Genomic DNA, 21945 nt, shown 5'->3' with positions numbered 1-21945 from the left:
ATGTGTTTAATCATGATAGGTTAAGGGCTTATAAATAAATTTGGGAAATTTGGAATGGAATTCATTTAAAAATCATGAGTTTGATTGGTGTAAGATTTTTTTATATATTATTAGGTTATCTTCCATGTATAATTAATTAATTAATCCCTCATTACATATTTTATCAAGAATTTGAATGGGAAATTTGGATGGAATTCATTTAAAAATTAATATATTATTAGGTGCAATACTTTAATATTTAACATATTATTTATAAAAAATATACATTAAAAGAAATTTGATTATTTATAAAAAAATATACATTAACAGAAATTTGATTATATATATGTTATAAATTTTATTTATTTCTATTTTTTATAATTTTTTAAATTATAAATTGATTAATTTTTATAAAAAATAAATAATGTTTAAGTGCACTCCTAATTGCTATAATATGAAATGATATCTAAGACCTTTTTAATGTGCGTAAAACATCTGATTAACAATGATATTAAACCTTAATTAATTAATTAATACATGTCATATGATATTTAAACAATAAACAAGTATTCTATTCATGCGTCAACATAGCCTTCAACAATTAAATAATTAATTAGCTTAAGCCAAACTTTAGCATCCAAATGATCAATGATAATCTTTCTCAAAAAACTGAAACAGATTGAACAAAGGAAGTTTGGCAAAAGCCATGTGGGGATGGCAAACTCAAATTCCCGATCTATTATAAAATCATAAATGTCAGTTTCACCCTTCAAACACAAGACAAATAGCTCATTCTAATGAAACAAAGGCATCAATGTAACACCCCTTACCCAAGACCGTTGCCGGAGTCGAGCATGAGGTATTACTTGACTTAACTTATTAGTTCGGGGCATAAAAATTTACTTTTAAAATTTATTTCACTGTTTACCATAATATTGTGCACCTGCGCAGTAGTCACTAATTTAATTATAACTTGCGCTACGAAACTCAAAATTTAGATCCGTAAATTTTTCCTAAAACTAGACTCATATATCATTTTAGCATAAATTTTTCAGAATTTTTGGTTCAGCCACTTAGTACAGTTTATTAGTTAAAGTCTCCCCTATTTCACTGATCCATTGTCCTAACCTCTCGTCACTAAAATTTAATTATCTCATTGTACAGACTTCATATGGTGTTCTAACTTGTTTCTAAAGAAAATATACTCAATAAGGAATCTATACATATAAATCACAACTCATAAATATTTTTGTACAATTTTTAATGATTTTCCAAATTCAGAACAGGGGATTCCGAAAACCACTTTGACCTTGTCTAACTAAAATGAAAATATCTCAGAATACATAATTTCTTTGTCTACACTGTTATTTGTCTATGAAAGTAGACTCAATAAGCTTTAATTCTATATCTCATCCACCCTCTAATTCATTTTCTACTATCTTTGGTGATTTTTTAAAATCACGTCACTACTATTGTCTCGAAACTGATTCACTGCCAATTTTTGCCTTTTCATGATTTCTATGCATAATTTATCACCTAGACTTTTATAACAACAAACACCTTCATACTTAGCCATTTTAATAATTGTTCATCATCAAATATTTACATATCATCTTTTGGTCATAATTTAAGAATATACAATCGAAATGACTAAGTCCCTATACATGCTATAGCTCGAAACATTTATCGTCTTAAAATACTGAGTTGTGGTGGTTGATAGTGTGAATGCTCTCCGACGTCTTCAAGATCTCGACTATGCTTGATAATACTATATGAAAGAAAAAGAAATAAAAGAAGTAAGCATAAAGCTTAGTAAGTTTACAAGTAAATAAATAACAACATTTAACACAAATAATGATATGCAAGTATCATGTTCTTAAGTTTCCTCTTTACTTACTCTCATTTACTTGTTTATTTACTTACCTATTTAGATAGCTTAAGATTACAACTTACTCTTCTCTTGCTGAAATATTGGTTCTCACTGATATCATAACATATTCTTAACTCTTATAACTCACTTGAAGTTGCTAATTATACTTTTACTTGAACTTCCATAGAACATAATTTGTTTTCTAGCCCGTTGAGCCACATTGGAATACTAAGGATACTTGGGTCTCATATATGATAATAACATGCCAAAGCCATGTCCCAAATATTGTATTACATGGGATGTTTTTTGTACTGCCAATGCCATATCCCAGATATGGTCTTACATGGGAGTTCTCATATCGGTGCCCATGCCATGTCCCAGACATGGTCTTACGGGGAACCTCTCATCTCGGTGCCAACGCCATGTCCCAGACATGGTCTTATATGGGACCTCTCATAATCTCAAAGATGCCAATGCCATGTCCCAGACATGGTATTACATGGGATCTCTTTACCCAAATGTCATGACATTTGTATCCGATACTTTCCTAATGTTTCAACGGGACTTTTTAATACTAATTCTCTATCGTTTCATACTTGAGTCAACATCAAATAAATTCATGAAATAAACATATAATTGAAGAAAAATAACAGCATTAATAATAATTATTAAAATATTGCATTTATTTACCATAAACTTACCTCAGTACAAAATTTGACCAAATCTAGCAACTTAGTCCTCTATCTTTTTCTTTCCCCGGTCTAATTCCGAATTTCGTTCTTCTTAATCTATAATAGAAAATTTAACTTATTTAATACTCACATTCATCAAAACAATCCTTGACTCGAACTTTGGAAAAATTACGATTTTGCCCTTAAACTTTTGCATAATTACACTTTTGCCCCAAATATCAAAAATTAAACTTCATCTCTTTTTCTTATGTTTTATAACATGCTGAACATTTTTCCCTTCTATGACAACATCAAATTCTTACTCTAACACTTACTTATGAACATTAGATATTTTTACCAATTATGTCGTCTTACTCGTTTTCACTTAAAATCGCTTAGCCAAAGTTGTTTAACATAATTTCAAGCTTCATATTCTACCATAAAGCATCAAAATAAACACATTTCACCTATGGGTATTTTTCCAAATATATATCCTAGGTTAAATTATTGCTAGAATAAGCTAAATCAAGTTACCGGGACTTTAAAAATGTAAAGAACATTAAAAACAGGGTTTGGAATCACTTACTATGGAGCTTGGAAGCTTGAAAACCCTAACTATGGCTTCCCCGTTGCTATTTTCGTTCACCAGGTAGAAGATGAGCACATTTTGCCATCTTTTTCCCTTTTTAATTCTTTTTATTACTAAATTACCAAATTGTCCCTAACTTAAAAATTTCCTATTTCACTTATCTAATGTCCATTTTTGTCTACCAACTTAACCAATGGTCTAATTATCATATAAGGACCTCAAATTTCAAGTTTCATAACAATTCGACACCTCTAACATGTAGAGCTCAACTTTTGCACTTTTTGCAATTTAGTCATTTGACTAAATTGAGTGCCCAAACGTCGAAATTTTTGAACAAAATTTTCACAAAATCATTCCGTGAAATCGTAGACCATAAAAATATAAGAAAAATAAATTTTTCCTCATCGAATTTGTGGTCCCGAAACCACTGTTCCGACTAGGCCCAAAATCGGGATGTTACAATCAATGTTACAACATGACTTTCCTTTGAAGTCACACATGATAGATATCAAATGAACATTCATCACCCATTTTCTCTAGCATCAAATACTAACAGATCATTAATTGCTAACAAATACTAACAAATACTAACAGATCAGTAAGTGCTAACCAAAGAAAGACACATATGCCAATTCATACATTAATCATACATTGCTCACTTGAGTAACATTAATCATTTTTTTCATGTAATTTAGCAAATCAGTCTATATGCCAATTCCATATGCTATAAATCATGCCAAAATTACCAAAATTCATGACATAGGCACATATGTATTTACCTACCATCAACCAAATATAACAGCTCATCACTGCCAATAATACATAAACAAATTACAGTAAAAATGCAAATCAATAATAAACCATACCCAAACACATCCAACAATCATGCTTAATTCACTTGAACCGAATTTTAACAACCACAAATGCATATTATGCCAAATCATATATCAAGCACACCACTAACATATAACAACCACAAATGCCATGCCATTGGCAGACCAGAATCAAGAAATAAGACATTCCAAATATGCTCAACACCAACCTCTTATGAAAATATCAACCAATGCCATTAACAGGAGTAAGAATGATGAGGTAGAGGCTAGGACAGTAAGAAATGTATACCTGGAAGTCAAGCATAGAAATAAATTAAAACCATGTCAGGACCATATTTGAGCTTTTTCTGTCCCAACTCTGGCATGCCCCATACATTTCCTTTTACCCTCAATAGATAATGCAATGCATCACATTTAAAGATTAAAAAAAACAAGAAACATAAGAGAAGCCTACAACTTTATGCCTACACAAAATGCATGTGCCCCAATGAAAGTTGGCTTTTGCAAGCTCAGTATTGCCATTGGCGCCTAAATATGGTGCTTGACTACTAAAATAACTGTCCAAATAAGATCAATCCAGCAAGCAAGAAATTGATTTATCATAACTCAAATTACAGTACCTGGCTCTTTAACAAAGAGCGTTCTATTTAATTCAGGAGTTAGACAAACAAGGCTTGTGTAAAACTTCCTATTGTGAGAAGCCTAAGCGTGACCAAATCCAACAAAAAGGGTAATTGATACCCATAGACTTCGCCAAACTTGTCGAGAAATTCAGAACATTTCTACCCTCTAAGAACATTTTGAGGCTATTAATTTCTAGTCTCAAAAACCAATTATTTAGTCAATTGAATATGGTTAGCATACGAGAAAATGAACGAACAAAATGGATCAATATCAGTGAAAACAAACAAAACATATTCCAGGAAGAATATATACTTTTTTTCTTGAGAAATGAAACAAAGCCAGAAAATAAACAAACAAAACGAATCAATATCAGTGAAAGCAAGTGGAACAAAAACTAATTCAACAAATATCTTATCTTGCTTTCATTTTCCCTTCAAAGTCTTCGATAAAATAAAATGGATCTGACCCCATACAGAGAAAATACTAAACAAAAAATAGATCGGTGGCAAAAGCCGCAGATCAAACCGCAAATGAAGAAATTCGAAACAAATCCGTTACATTGGGGGAAGAAAATATATGTACCTATTGCTCCGATAAAGGCTTACACTGCAGCAGTTGCGATATCCGTTCGTCCAGGTTCCAATACGAGTTCGAACCCACAGACAACCACGGCGATAATCGACAGAGAGGAATGAAGGAGGAGAGTGGAGGATTACTGGAAAATCGATAATCTCAGGGAAGTTTTCTAACAGAAATGAAGGAATAAAAGAGGAGAGACTGGAAAATCGATAGAGAGGAGAGCTTTGAAAATGTCTTATGGAAATTGATAGGGTAATACATTTTCCCTAAAATGTAAGGTGTTTTCTCGTGTTTTGGATTTCATTTTCCAAATGGAAAATGTTTTCCGGCAAACAAACGTTGGAAAAGTTGGAAAACAATTTCCGGAAAATCAATTCCCACAAACAAATAGACCCTCTATTTTTTTAAATTTCAATTCAGGATAAATTATCCTATTAGACTCTCCAAAATTAGATCATTCTCGTTTTTATTAAAAAAATTGACCAATTTGATTGCTTCACTATTAAATTTAGAATAATATCATTTCTTTTTTAATTTATATTTTTTTAATTTTTCTTCTTTTTATTTCTTTTTTACTTTTTATTTCATTTTCTCCCTTCTAACCCAGAAGCCATAGCCTCTTCTTTTGTCAAATCATTGTTGTTGAACATGGTCCCTGTTAATGAAAGACACCGATGGATGCTTCTTCTTTTTCCTTATTTTCCCTATTTTCGTTCTCCTTTCTCCTTACCTGCGGCTTCCACTTCTCATCATCATTGTCATAATCATCCAACACATTCTTTAGTGTCAGGCTATCAATCTAGAAACCACTAAAGTGAAACTCAAAGCCTATTATTTGAATCTATAGGGTTAGATTTCTCAAAAAAACCCTAAAAATTGTGAAGTCGCTCTCAAAATTTTAGAATGTTCATGCTAAGATCTCTTAACCCCTTAATTTATAAGACCTAATTTTGAGATGTCTTTTTACTTTTAAGCTCATCAATGGTGGTTCAATGAAAATAACATCTTTAAGGGAGGTGGTGGCTAGGGTTTCTAGGTTAGAATGGAGAAGAAGAACAAAAGAATAGGAGATAGAAAAAAACAAGTGAAAAAATGAATTAAAAATAGATTTAACGATAGAAGAGATGGATTCAACAGTTGAATGACTAGTTTAATCAATTTCTTTAATGACAGTGTTATTGTTGGATATGGTTCCCTGAATGTAGTATATTTGTTTATAAACTTGTAATTTTTTCAAATAAATTGATTAATAAAATAATTCATGGATTACATTAATATATTTTGTATAATTGTCCGCATGTGGTTTTTGCATGCAAAGTAAAATACAAGCAAATATTAGTTCATTGGTTGTCTAATGTTTAAACTAATATCAAGCAGGATTAAGTAGTTAGATTGTAATACAAAAAAAACAGCTTATATTAGTAAACAAACATAAACATGTCATTAGTCTAATAAAAAATAAGCAAATCAATTGAAAGACTAATATATCTATTAAGTCCAATTGGGAATATACATAGTCTTGGGCATCGGAGTGGATGACTCCCAAAAAATAGAGACATAAACGTAACTGATTGGACTGACAATACATTGGACTGGACCCAAAAAGAATAGATCCTGAGTTTGTTTATGAATTATTCACTTGTGACGTTCAAAGTATGGCATACCTTAATCCTAAGTGGATAACAGGCTATATATGAGTGACTCGTATACTTTGATGTACGCAAAAGCTTGAGTTCAAATAGATAAGGAATCAAAAGCTAGTACGTTAGGTATACGACTTCTGCAGTATGTAGCATCATTCACAACAATAGAATTCATAGCTCGAGATATAGGTAAATAATATCCTTTCATTGGCATTACATGGTTGGTGAAAAGTAAACGTGGTTACGGGTCGCTTGTCTTTGTGATGAATGACTTGATTATTATTTGATAGTAATTGACTTTTCATGAAGGAAGATGTAATGGTCAACATGAGATAAATTAGGATCATATTGAGAGAATAAATTTATCTCAAAGAGATTAAGTGTAACAGCCCGATTTTGGGTCTAGACGGAACAGTGGTTTTTGGACAACAAATCCGACGAGAAAAAAATTTGTAATGGCCTGAATTTTTAGAGGTATCGAAACGATGATTTGAGATCACTAAATTCGATAAATGAGTAGAAAATATTTTTAATTTAGTGAGTATAAGTTAAATGTGAAGTTAGGAAAATTTTTTGAAATAGTGAATAGTGCACTAGAAATAAATATTTAAATAATTAGAATAAAAAAAAGGGTATCGAGACCTCAAAGATTTTAAATCGAGCCATAAATATTTTTATAAATATTTATGGAGAGTTAAAAAGTTAATATTAAAGTTTCGTTAAGAAATTTTAAAGTTCCGATAATTAATTGAATAAAAAGGACTAAATTGTAACAAATGCAAAATTATGAGAAATGATTAAATAGCTTAAATGATTAAAGGAAGAGGGCTTCAAAGGCAAATAGACCCAAGGTCTATTTGGGCTGGACGGCAAAGGCATGAAATCAACAACAAAGTAAGGAGAAATAAGGGTAAAATTGAAATATTGCAAAATTTACTTAATAAAGTTAGGACCAAAGTGGAATTATCTAGATTTCTCTTTATTTTTCTGCATTCTCATCAGAAAAAACACCATAGAAGGGTTTCCTTAAGCTGGTTCTTCCTATTTTTATTGCAGGTAAGTTCAATTCTTGATTATTTCTTGAAATTTTGGTGTTTTTGTGACTTTTACAACTAGGCCCACTTGTTGTATTCATTAGTTTTTGATTCTATGAAAGAAGTTGAAAGTTGATATGAATACATGTTGGAAATATATGATGATTTAGCATTGAATTAGAGCTTTAAATTGTTCATATGCTGATTTTATTGAAATAATTGAATAGAAAGTGAATGTTTGGGACATAATAGTAAAAGAGTTTGAAGACAGAGTTATATGTGGAAATTCTGAATTTCAATAGTTGTGAAACAACTTATAATGTCTAGGTAAAGTATTAATTGAGAAAATTAGATTAATTGAGGGGTTAATTGAGAAAGGACCGAATTGTATAAACTGTGAAATTTAGAGCAAAATGGAAATCAACATTTTGCACTAAAGCAGTTTTGGACATCAGCAGTAGTATAACTTTGAAAAATCACCAAAAATTGTAGGAATTGAATTAGAGGGTGAATAAAATATGAAATTAAAGCTTATTGAGTCTAGTTTTTCATAGAAGAAACGGTGTAAGTAATGGAATTGTAAATCATGAGATATAATAAATTTTGTGAGACAATGTCAGAATGATTTTGGGTTCCCCTGTTCTGACTTTGGAAAATCATCAAAAATTGAAGAAAAATAATTATGAGTTATAATTTATATGCTTAGAATCCTTAATGAGTCTATTTTCAAAGGAAATAAACAGAAACATCATCCAAAGTCTGTACAATTAGATAATTCATTTTCAGTAAAGAGTGGTCGGAACTATCAGACAGCGAAATAGGGGAAACTTTAAAGAATAAACTGTACTATTCGGCTAAACCAAAAATTCTGAAAATTTGATGGTAAGAAGGTATGTGAGTCTAGTTTCAGGAAAAATTAACGGATCTTAATTTGGATCTCTGTAGCTCCGGATAAAAATAATTTAGTGACTCTGACTCGGATAAATAGTTTTGAATATACATGTGAGTGAATAGTGAAATTATAGCTAATGTTGTTTAAGTGTGTTATACACATTAAGGATGTGGAATGGAGAGGAGGAGGAGAAAAATTGGGAAATATATGAGTGATGTGTATAATTGGTCATATGCTTGATTTTAATTGATAAACGATGAAATAGAAATGATGCTTATATTTGTGCATTATTGGTCATGGTTTAAACTCATGTGTGAAAATAAAGTTTCATAGTATGTGTGTATGGTATATTCGGTATATGATTTGGCATGAAATAATGGCATGAATGGTTTATGAATTAACACATGTTGGTAAGCCTGATACATGAATAAATGTTGTGCTCATCCATGCTTATAATGCTTGTGATATATGTGTATTTGGCTAACATATTTGGTGTATATGCTTAGGCTTTGGCCAAGTAGTGGCTAGATTATGCCACGTTAAATTTATAAGTTATACATTGAAATGGTTTATCGTGTGGTTAGTTCCAAAAAGAGTTATGTTTAAATACACTAGCTTGCAACTATGGTTAAATGATATGCTTATATCTTGTGTGATGTGCATAGAAACAAATGTGGAAATATAATGAAATAATAAGTTCATATGGCTGAAATTTAATGATTAAATGTTAATTTCATGAATTATATAATGTATGATGAAATATATATTTATTGTTGAAATGAGAATAAAATAAAAATGTGAAAATTGAATAAATGATCAAATTGAGCGGATCGCTGGATTTGAGTACTTCTGATCAAGTGACAAAGTGATAAGTGGTAGCTTTAGCTACACTTATCTGATCAAGTGACAAAGTGATAAGTGTTGGCTTTAGCTACACTTATCTGATCAAGTGACAAAGTGATAAGTGGTAGCTTTAGCTACACTTATCTGATCAAGTGACAAAGTGATAAGTGTTAGCTTTAGCTACACTTATCTGATCAAGTGACAAAATGATAAGTGGTAGCTTTAGCTACACTTATCTGATCAAGTGACAAAGTGATAAGTGGTAGCCTTAGCTACACTTATCTGATCAAGTGACTAAGTGATAAGTGGTAGCCTTAACTACACTTATCTGATCAGGGACAAATGATAAGTGATCATACGTAAGACCATAGTTATACTATGGCAAAGTCAAAGTGAACTACTCAATTTTCCGTAACCGTTCCCTAATTTGATTAAGGATGGTAAGTGACAAATGGACCCAAACGAATTAAAGTAAATGGATAAGTGGTAGTGTATTTATACCAGGATGATGTTATTTAAGCTAAAGTGATATTTTCATTGCAAAATTGAGGATTTCATAAATGTGTTATTGAACGGTATAATCGATAAACGTTGAGTTAAATGGTAAATACGTATTAGTGCTGAACTTAATGTCATTGAATTGTACGTGAATTAAATGGAAATTGCTAGTGAATTGATTTAAATTGTGAGCATGAGAAGTTGCGAATTGAATGAAATGGAAATGAAACATTGAATTGCATGAGTATGTATCGGGTCTCGTAGGCCCTAATTATTATGATTATAATATTTTGAGGATATATTGTGAAAAGTTATAGAAGCATGTTAATTATTTTGAAAGTTTTAATTTAGATGAAATTTTATAATTCGGTTAAATACGTTTACAAGTGCATGTGTTTTGGTAATGCCTCGTACCCTATTCCGGTTGCTTTCGTAATGGTATGTCACTGGAGAAAGCTTAGTTACGATACTATAGTAAAATGGCTTCGTGACTAAATAAGTTTATAATTAATAGACGAAAAGCTAAAACTTAATTATAAATCATTTGAGCTCTAATCGCATAAGTCTAATTGGTCCCTTACCTAGCTCATTGAAACCAAAAATGAATTGCATGTTAAATCAAATAAATAGAAATGGATAGAAATGATAAAAAAAATGAGAAATGAGAAACATTTGGAAATGAATATGGTGTTCTCCAAAATGAAAATGACTTGGAAATGAATTTATGGTTTTTGAATTAAATGAATTTCGAAAATAGAAAAAAACCATTTGATCATAGTAAATCCATCGAATGTAGAAATATTAAATATATTTTCTCATAAATTCTTTTACGAAAAAATTTTCATGTTTTTAACGAAATTAGAATTAGGTTGAGAAGATTATTTAATTGGGAAATTAATTTATTTAAATTAATATGATATTTTATTTTGGGAAATAAAAAAAATAAATACGAGGTTGAATCGAATTATAAAGTACTAGATTAAAAGTCCAGGAAGTACTTGTAATCGGGTCCGATATAGGAGAGACCCAAAAAGCCACTCTTATTTAAGAAAGGGACAACAAACTCTAGCTTGTTTAACTAGGGTTGTTACCCCACCTACTCTTAGTTAGATTAGGAGTACGTTTTTCTATTGAAATATGCTTCTACAATTCAACAAAAGTTTTATGTAACGCCCCACTTAATTTGTTTCTGTTTCTATAAATATTTGACACAAATGTGTATCTGCTTCAATGGTTAAGTATTCTAGGAGCGTGTGTGAGGTATTGGGTTCAAGTCTCATTGTTGCCAAATTTTGTTATTTTGATCCAAGCTTTACTCTTATGGAATGGGCTTATGTTAAGTTGTTTGTTAATCCATATTAGAATAAGTCTACTGGTTCGAGTTGTAAGGAGTTAATGTGTTGGAGGTCCTGTGTTTGAACCATTGCGTGAGCGTGAGTTTAATTTTTGCCTCGTTTGGTTGAGAGAGTTTGGATAGGATTGGGAGTCTGAGGGAGTGGGTAGTTGTGGTTGAGATGATAGTGAGAAGTTGAGATTTTGGGGTTATTCAAAATTTATTTTTTGTTTTTTTTTTCTTTTCAAAAATTTTTGGTTCTCCCTCTCCTCCAAGTTTTTTGACGCTAGTTTCTGCCATCCCTCTCTGGCTTTACTGTTTGGTCCATTTTGTTATTCATCTATGTCATTTTTTTGTTTCGTCGTTTTCTTTCAATCGGTTTACTTTTCATTTCTGTCATTTGCACATTTCCGGTAAGATTTCCAATTCATTTTCATTGTAGTAGCGTAATGTTGATTGTAGAGAACCTGATTTCTACAGACTGTTATGCAGGGAAGGTGGTGAAGCAGTATTTTTCGCTCCAACGATTTAGTTTTGCGTATGGTCATTTTTGCAGTGGTAAGTTTTTTAGCGTTGATCAGTTTAGTGTTGTTGATTCGTATTTTGGTTGCAAAATTAGTGTTGGGTAATCTGCTTTTATGTGCTGGTGGTCTCGAGAGTGGTTTTGTAGTGTGTTCCCAAATCACTGAAAATCGAGTTTCGATGAAAGCCAAAAAAGCTTTCTGTCGACACCACACGGGCGTGTGCTTGGCTGTGTGTTTGACGAAGGTGCGGTCATGCGCAAGACATGGCCGTGTGATGGTGTGAGTGTGGCCGTGTGGGCCACATGGGCTTGGCTAAGTTGGGCGTGTGGGCTATACGGGCAGGTCACACGGGTGTGTGAGTTTTGGGTCAAGTCGTGTGGGACATACAGGCAAGGTCAATCTGGGTGTGTGGGCCCACACGAGTATGTGGGCTCATAATTCTGAAATTTTCCCTGGGGTTGCACGGGTTGTTCTGATCGACTGTGGTCCTACCGTAGGGTCGGTAAGGGATAACCAAACCTTAGATTATGTGATCTGATATTCTAATAGTTTGTTCTGAGTAGGACACTGATATGCATGTCTACTTATATTGTGATATATATATTTGATATCTGTATGGGAGCATGTTAAAAATGATATTTCTATATCTGTAATTATGTTTGGGGTTGGATTTGTATATGTAGAGGAAGTATTCTGTGTGGCGACCATTGCCTATATTCTGGCAGTATGACTGCATATTATCTGTTACGTGTCGTAGTGACACAATATAGTGTGTAAGGATGGGTGAGTGTTTTTAACCCCACACGGTGTGAAGGGATGGTCAGAGTTGGTGTGTAGAGGATGGGGGTAGGAATCTGTATTTTTGATCTGCATATCTGTATCTGTAATGGACTTAAGTCCGAATCCGTAACTGACTGTATATGTGATTTCTGTTTGTGTAGCATGTCTATTCCTGTGAGGTTATACACTGAGTTTACGAAAAATCACATTTGTTTGTTTGTTCTGTTCAGGTAATCCCCAGACTTAGGCAGATTGGTGCGGCGGAGTCTCGCGGTGACCAGAAGTTTGTGAACTGCTTTTAAATAATGGTTTTGTTTAATTATGGAATAGTTCTGAGAGTTTTGTAATATCTGAACTATTCGGTTAAATTTTTGGATTTTCGTTTTAACTTTGTTTATGATGGATGTTTGAAAGTGCGAGTTTTACTAAAACAAAGATTTTCCAAAAATTACAAATGTGATTTCTAAAATAACGTTTTCTATGACTTACACTACAAGTTACGTTTTTGAAAATAAATTATTTAAACAACACATTTGACAAAATGATATAAACGAGTGTGGCTTATAAAACTAGGATGATTTGTTGAACATCATTACGAAGCTTTGTCGAAGTAACTCTGTTTTCAAAATCTTCCTTATGACACTCCCGAATTCGACCATAGCGTCTAGGTTGAGTTAGGGTGTTACATTTTACTTCTTCCCCCTATAAATAAATGACATCAGTAGGGCTAAATATACAACTTTAAGATATTGTTAGTCTATCCGAAAATAGTGAGTTTATTATCTAAGTATTAAATATATTTTTCGGAATAACAATTCTACCAGTTTCTATTGAGAAGAGATTTGCCTGCACACTGAAAGTAAAGAAAACTATTTTTGGATCTATGTTTGATTTAAATAATTCGAACCCACACTCAAAGCAATTCGTGGTATAAGAATAGCGGAGAAGGTCATTCGATTGAAAGCCAAGAATGATAGGGATTCGTCTAGTAGAAAACACATGTGCAAGTTTGGTAAAGGGTTTATTGCTATAAATATTACAAAATGGATTGATTTTCAAAAATTTTATTTTCCTCTGTGCAAAAAAAAAAAGTTTTCAAACCAGGTTTTTTCCAACCTACAGACACCCCTTTGCTAAGCACGATCCGCACACAACCCTTATTGAGAACCATTCATGAGGATCTCTTGCCTAAAATGATCCATAAAGAACCCTCTACGTATCCTATTTGAACTAGCTTCGAATGATTGGCATACCCAATCGCAGGGACCACTAAAGGATCCCTCAATGTGTATCTTTTGTGGGGACCACTGAGATGCAATAACATCGTACAACCTCATGGAGGAGACTATTAAAACAAGGCCACACAATACACTATATGGTGACAACTAACCTGTAACAACCTTGCCACCTAATGATTAAAATTTTGGTTTAATTCGAGTATTAACAGAACGGATCGTTTGAACACCCCTAATTGGTGGTGTTCAAATTAACAAAAAAAAGGTAAAAAAATAAGAATGACCTAATTTTAGAGTGGCTAAATGGGTAGTTCACTCTTTAATTTATTTTATTCTTTTTTTGTTATTATTTTTGGTGAATGAAACATTTTATTATTACTATTAATGTTAAGCTTAAGTAGTAAAAAAATATTGTAAAATAATTTAAAAAATCAATTGAATCACCAAGTAAAAAGTGCAATCAATTAAGCACTTAATCAAAAGTTAGTAGTCAACTGGGCTTATGTAACATGATTTTCTGTCAAAACCCTTAACAAGTCGTCAAGTGTTAACGTGGTAGCTAATGTGATGGTTGGCGTGGCAAATGATGTGGAAAAATATCGACATGAAAGGCTTAATAGATCTTTAATTATTTGACGAAGGCTTAATTACTTTTTATATTTATTTAAATCTATAAATTATTAAAATGATATAAAATTTTGAAAATAATAGAAAATTATAAAAATTATAAAAATTATAAGATATTAACAATATGTTGTGAAATATATGCAAATATTATATAAATAATATAAAAGTTTAGAAATTAAAAAAAATTACTTTAAAAATATAAAAACTATAAACAAAAGTTATAGAAAAATATATAAAATTTATAGAAATTGTTTAAAAAGTTATAAAATTCTATTAAAAGTGTTAAAAAATTGTTTGTTATTTTGAAGGTTTGATTTATTTTGATGGTCAACTTAAAGTATGATGGTGATCACACCTGTAGGAAGTGTCGAATAAGGGGTCTATGAGACAATCGTAGTGTTTGGTGTTTTATCATGTTATGGTTCTAATGGGATGTGATTTCTTGAAATGTGATACCTATAATGTTACTTTATAACGTTTGGTGTACATAGAAAAGTATAGGTTAAAATATCAAGAAAGTTATATCATCACATTTGATTTACTAAGTACTTTCCTGTAACTATAGTTTACAAATCTAATTTTATTAAATAAAATATAATATTCATGTATTTACCTTTTATAATAAATTTTATTCTTAGCAAATATTTGGATTAAATATTTAATAATAAAATTTATTTGATAGTTCTTAAATTATTTTTTAATTTATAACTTTAATTGAAAGCAAAATTGTTTTAAAATTTTATTGCACATATAAAATTAAGTATATATAAACTTGTTTTGGAATAAAATTAAAAAATACTTTAAACCACGTTTTATTTTAGTTAAAGGTTAACTCATAAGAACATAACAAAAGTTGATTCCAAGTATTATTCTAAGCAAAACTATAAATAATTTAAAGGTAATGATTAAATAAGTGAGCTAAACCTAAACTTTAATTTTTTTCCCTTTTGCTAATAAATATTCTTAAAGACTATAATAAAATTGAATTTTCAATTAATATATTAAAAAGAAAAGAGAGAACAAATTAATAGAAAATAAAGTTAATATGTAAACAATATACTATATAGATATTAAATATGCATATAAAAAATAATACTAGGAAAAAATTATTTGTGAAAAATCTGTTGAAGTAATATAGAAAACAAAGTAAAAGGAATGAGACTAGCCTTTTTTTTTTCGCGTTTATTAATAGACAAATGCCATAAACCAATATAAAACATGGTTAGTTTTTTCTTAATATTTTTTTTAACTTTTCAATTTATATGAGAAAGAAAGCAAATTTTCCACATTTTATTATGAGAATCACATTGTTATATTCATTGGAAAAGTAAATAAAATTTAACATACCAAAAGTTAAAAACACTTTCCAACTATAAAACTTGACATATCAAACATTAGAAATACTTTTCAAGTATAAAACTTGATATATTAAATGTTAGGATTACTTTCCAACTTTTCAACTGATTAAATATTTAAGAAAGTGATCACTTTTCAACATACCTAACCTACCAATGAGTTTAGTGTTTGGTGGAAAGGTGATGCGAAGAAAGTTGATAAGAATATATTGAGGTATGATACAAGATAGTGTATCAGTTTAGACAAAAATAAATAATAAATTTTTATAAAAACATTATAAATTTAGAAAGTTATGAGAAATAGGAAATTGTATAAGTTATTATAAATTATCAAATATTATAAAAATTAAAAAAATTACTACTTTTATAAACTTTATAGAAATTTTATATAATATCTAAAAATTAATTAAGTTATTGTAAAATGATTAAAAAATCAATTAAACAATTTACGTTAATATTTTTTCATGTCAACCGATACATTATCATTTTCCATGTTAGCACTTAACGACTTCTTAGACACTTCAATGAATAACCATATTACAATGACTTAATTAATTGATAATTTTCAATTAAAGATTAAATTAATTACAATTTTTTACTATGAAGTCAATTATTTTACAAGAACAATTTAAGTTTGATTGAACAATTTCAATACAACCCATTAATCTGATCTAAATCCTTCATATGGAATGCCAAAAAAATACTTATAGAATAGAAAAAAATTGAAATAAATAATTGAGTGCTCTAATTATACTCAAGTTAGTGGGCTTATTAGTTATAATAGTTATTTAAATATGTCAAAACAGTATAATCACATGTAATTACACTAAATCTAATTATGATATCAGTTTCTAAATATAGTCAAAGTCTAGATTAATACGTTTACATTAAAAATTTATTCAAATTAGTAACTAATTAGGTCAAAAAAAACTTAGAACCTAATTAAATACAGGAATGGCTTAAGTTCGATAGTATGCTCCTTGTGTAGCATTTTTTTTCCTTCTGTTTGTTCTAGTGTTCTACTGTGAGTTTTGTGTTTTCGATTTGAATGGAGGAGGCGCTAGCAGATTTATGGTTAACAGAGGAGGGGGACAGTAGGGAGATGGAGGCTTGGGAGATTGAAGAGGAGGTGGGGGAGGGAGAACCTTTATCAGATTTGTGCCTTGTAGGATGCTTTTTAATAGCAACGATAATCAATTTCCAATCAATGAGGACAGTGATGGCAAATCTGTGGCACCCTTTGGCGGGAATCTCTATTACGGAGGTGGGGGAGAAACGATTTGTGTTTCAATTTTACTGTGAAATGGATTTTGACAGGGTGGTTAAGGGTGCTCTATGGACCTTTAACAATCACTTACTTGTCTTTCATCATTTAAAACTTGGTGATGACCCATTAGAAGTGGATCTGTTATTCACAGAGTTTTGGATTCAAATTCATAATTTACCTCCTGGAATGTTCACAGAAAAAATAGCTAGACAATTTGGAGAATTCATTGGTAATTTTGTGGATTATGATAGCAAAACTATTGTGGGAGGATTAAGAAATTATATGTGAATCAGAGCTAAGATAGATATCCGACAGTCTCTGAAGAGGAAGAAGAAAATTGTTGTAGGAAAAAAAGAGTTCTTTGCAATTTTCAAATACGAAAGGCTGACAACTTTCTGCTTCTTATGTGGAAAATTAGGACATAGTGAAAACTGTTGTCCCAAAAGACTGTTGGAAGGGAGGAAGAAGCTTCCACTAGAATGGGATATTTCGCTGAGAGCTCTACCACGACGGGCGGCAGTGGCGGGAAGTAGCATCTGGTTAAGGGATTCAAGCAGATTTTGGGGAGGAAATCAAGGTGTTGCTAGAAATGTGGGTGAGGATGAAGGAAAGAAGATATTTGGCAGTAATCTAATGAGGAATGATGGAGCAAATTTGGGCTTAAGTTTATATGGAAAGTCTAAATAGATTCTGTATGAGGAAGGATGCAAAACAGATTTGATGGAGGTTGGTATAGTGAATGAAGTTGAGCCCATTATTGTAGGAGATGGGAAAAAGAGACCTAGGCCCAATAATGATAATTTTGGGTCTCCTTTTGAAGAATTGAGGTGGAAAAAGGGGGTTGAGGAAGGGCAAATCATTCAAACGGCTGAACCTGCTGGGCAGGTCAGCCGAGCATTATGAAAATTTTTAGCTGGAACGTCCGTGGGCTGGGGAATCCACAATTTGTTCGAAAAGTTCAGCACGTGCTGAAAAAATATTATCCCCAAATCGTTTTCTTTATGGAGACGAAAGTGGAGAGGAATAGGATGGAAATGATAAGAAGAATGTACGGTTTTGAGAATGGTTTGATGTCTCAGCTCAGGGCTCAAAAGGGGGCCTTTCTTTAAGCTGGTGTCAAATGGTGGATGTTTCTGTTTTGAGTTGGTCAGAAAATTTTATTGATGTTGTTTTTGATAATAATGCGGATGGTACGAAATGGAGGATAACGGGGTTTTATGGTAGTCCTGTTAATAGAAGGAGATTTGAATCTTGGAACATATTAAGACAGCTGGGTGAGAGTAACGATTTGCCTTGGGTTGTTATAGGGGATTTCAACAAAATTATGTTTCGTTCAGAAAAACAGGGAGGGCGATTAAGGGATGATAGGCAGATGGAAGCTTTTCGGACAGTTTTAGAAGATTGTAATTTAGTGGATCTGGGATATAATGGTCGCTGGTATACGTGGGAAAGAGGAAATTTTGGGGTTAATAATATAAGGGAACGCCTAGATAGGGGAGTGGCGAACCGAGCTTGGTCGGATATTTTCCCATCCTACAGTCTTCTCCATATAGATAATACAATTTCAGACCACTGCCCTTTGCTTTTGAATACAGAGCTATCATCTGGTTCAGGCACTTCATCCAGAGTGGGAGGTCATTTTCGGTTTGAAACGGTGTGGTTATTAGAAGACTCATGTTCTGAACAAGTTCAAACGTTGTGAGATTCTAATAAAAATGTGATTGTGCCTGAAAGACTTACGATGGTGGGGGAGGGGCTGAATAGGTGGATAAACAGATTGAAGAAGGAGAGAGGGGAGGTCATGGAGATATTAACAAGGCGTTTGCATATTTTAACGGCGGAAGAACCTTCAGATGAAATCATTGAGGCGACAATTCAAACTAAATTAGAGCTAAACTTAGAGATGGATAAGGAGGAATTATATTGGGAACATCGGGGTAGAGCGAATTGGTTACGATATGGTGGTCGGAACACTAGCTTTTTTCATAATTGTGCTTCAAGTAGACGTCGTAAAAATAGGATTGTTGGACTAAAAGATGAGGATGGGTCAATGAAAGACAAGGAAGATGATTTGATGCGGATTGCTACTAATTACTTTAAAGGGTTATTCTCCAGTGAAGGATGCAGGGGGACACGAGAAATTTTCGAAGGGGTGCAGAAAACAATAACTGACGAGATGAACAGTATGCTATTGGAAGATTTTCGAGCTGAAGAAATTAGCAAGGCTGTTATGGAAATGGGAGGAACTAAAGCACCAGGATTTGATGGCTTTCAAGCGGTGTTCTTTAAAAAATTTTGGGGAATTGTTGGCGAGGATGGCACAAAATTTTGCTTGGGTGTGCTTAATAGGGAGGCCAGTTTAAACGAGGTAAATTCCATAATTATTGTTTTAATCCCAAAAGTCTCAGCGCCAGATTGTATGACGTCGTTCCGGCCTATAAGTCTATGTACGGTGCTGTATAAAATTATTGCGAAAGTTATTGCAAACACGTTTAAAAGAGTTTTGGAAGTGTGTATTGACGATGCCCAAGGAGCATTTGTTCCTAGTCGGCTTATTACTGATAACATTCTTGCAGCTTATGAAATTCTTCATTCTTTTAAAAATAGACGAAATGGGTGGAGCTGATTTATCTTTGTATTTCTTCGATCTAGTATGCGGTGACGGTTAACGGGAGATTGAGTGAGTATTTCCAACCAGGACGTGGACTTAGACAGGGAGATCCATTGAGTCCCTATCTGTTTCTTATCTGTACGGAAGGTTTTTCAACTATCCTAAAGAAAACCATGCAGATTGGGTTAATTAAGGGAGCTCGTGTGTGTAGGGGAGGTCCGAGGGTAACTCATTTATTTTTTGCGGATGATAGTATAATATTTGGTGATGCGAATGAAGATGGATGTAGACGGGTGATGGATTTCATTGAGACGTACGAGAAAGCGTCAGGCCAGAGGATTAACATGGAAAAGTCTCAAATTTTATTTAGTTCTAATTGCTCTATGGACAGACGAGATTCTTTAACTAATAGGATGGGTGTTAGAACAGTCTCGAGCGTGGAAAAGTATCTGAGATTGCCTACTATGGTGGGGAGAAAGAAGAAAGAGGCGTTTCAAAATATCATTGATAGATTGAGGAAAAGGATGAATGGGTGGGAAAGTCGGATGCTTTCTCAAGGGGGTAAAGAGGTTTTCATCAAAGCAGTGCTACAGGCTATCCCGATTTACGCCATGTCCTGCTTTCTCATTCCGAAATCGTTATGTGTCGATATGGAAAAAGTTCTGAATAGATTCTGGTGGAGCAATGGAGGTAATCGTCGAGGTTTACATTGGAGCTGTTGGTCTGAATTATGTAAAGCTAAAGAGAGGGGTGGATTAAATTTTCGAGACATGGGGAAATTTAATATTGCTTTGTTAGCTAAACAAGGATGGCGATTAGTGGTTAATCCAGAATCATTGTTAGCCAGAATTTACAAAGCTAAGTATTACCCTCGATCAACCTTTTGGGAAGCTAGACTTGGGACTAATCCGTCGTATAATTGGAAAAGTATATATGCGGCACGAGGGTTACTGGAATGTAAGCTGGGATGAAGGGTTGGAACAGGTGAGAACATATCGATTTGGCAAGATAGGTGGGTACCACAATTGGTGGGGAACAAGATTAACACACAACCCATTCATGGTTCAGTTCAAACAGTGAGTCAACTAATTGATCAGGAAAATCGAATATGGAAAGAAGAGCTAATCTCCAGTCTTTTTTCTGATGAGGAGGTGGAAGCGATCAAATGTATTCCCCTATCTAAAACTAGATTGTAATAATGTAAAAGAAATTTGGGATGGAATAGGCATTTCCTGGGATAGTAATTTGAATTTGGAGACTTTTTGGCATTGGTTTATTCACCTTGTTCAACATAAGGCAGAGAGGATATGGGAGAAGGTGGTCATAGCGATTTGGGCAATATGGTGGGCTCGTAACAAACAAGTGATGGAAGGTATCTCAACAACAAGGCAGAGTACAATAGCAAAAATTCTAAGCATGGTTGAAGAATTGAAAGTGTTGAATGAGAAACTACCTGTAATAAAGGCAGTGGGTTCAGACTGTTGGAGACCACCTCAAGAGCCGTGGGTTAAACTGAACTTTGATGCAGCCTACAAAACCCAAACAAACAAATCATGTTCAGGTTTTATTATTAGAGATGGGAGAGGAAAGGTAATGGGAAGTGGAGTTACTCATCATGGCAATGTCTCAGATGCATTCATGGCAGAAGCTGTTGCTTGCTTTCAAGGGCTTCTTTTTGCCAAAGAGACGGGGTTTACCACAGTGGAGGTTGAAGGAGATTCGAGAACGGTAATTGAGAAAATTAACCAGGAAGGGTTTGGTCGAGCAGACTTGGATTCTGTCATCTTAGATATCAAATCGATGGGGCGATTTTTTCATCAACTTAGATTTAAACATGTAAGAAGGGAAGCTAATCGGGTGGCACACTTTATTGCAAGGAAGGGGAGTTGCAGATCGGAAAATACCTTTTGGATGGAGGATTCCCCGTCGGCAGTAAGGGACATGGTGGTTGCAGAAGAGATGAGAGAGGCTTCCCAAACGGATGACTGATTTGGATGGGTTCATTCGGACTGGCCTGATTCTTACATTGTAGGCTATGATTCAGTTCAACGAAAAGATTCAAGGGTGTTCTGAAGTTTTTCTACCGGGTTTCCTGTTTTTTAGTTTTTGTTGATTTCAGATGGTTTGTTTTTGATTAAAGCTGCACTCTGATTTTGGT

At 32.8% G+C, this 21945-nt stretch overlaps 1 long non-coding RNA gene across 6 annotated transcripts; it reads right to left on the bottom strand.

The window, feature by feature from the left end:
- Window positions 1-1383: 1383 nt before the first annotated feature.
- LOC121217878 (uncharacterized) lies at window positions 1384-21927 on the bottom strand. Of its 6 annotated transcripts, none has more exons than XR_005914076.1 (5): window positions 21692-21927; window positions 21398-21571; window positions 21241-21316; window positions 5149-5281; window positions 1384-1747 (listed from the first exon to the last, which is right to left on the bottom strand). It is a non-coding gene; the product is annotated as an uncharacterized lncRNA (long non-coding RNA). The 6 variants fall into 6 exon arrangements; XR_005914079.1 differs by lacking the exon at window positions 1384-1747 and adding an exon at window positions 2551-2637; XR_005914075.1 differs by lacking the exons at window positions 1384-1747; window positions 5149-5281 and adding exons at window positions 2551-2637; window positions 4152-4231.
- Between the last annotated feature and the right edge of the window lie 18 nt (window positions 21928-21945).

Source organism: Gossypium hirsutum, chromosome D05, assembly GCF_007990345.1.
Source record: "Gossypium hirsutum isolate 1008001.06 chromosome D05, Gossypium_hirsutum_v2.1, whole genome shotgun sequence".
Taxonomy (NCBI): Eukaryota; Viridiplantae; Streptophyta; class Magnoliopsida; order Malvales; family Malvaceae; genus Gossypium; species Gossypium hirsutum.
The sequence above is the reverse complement of the archived record's forward strand: the minus strand, read 5'-3'. Positions and strand labels throughout refer to the sequence as shown.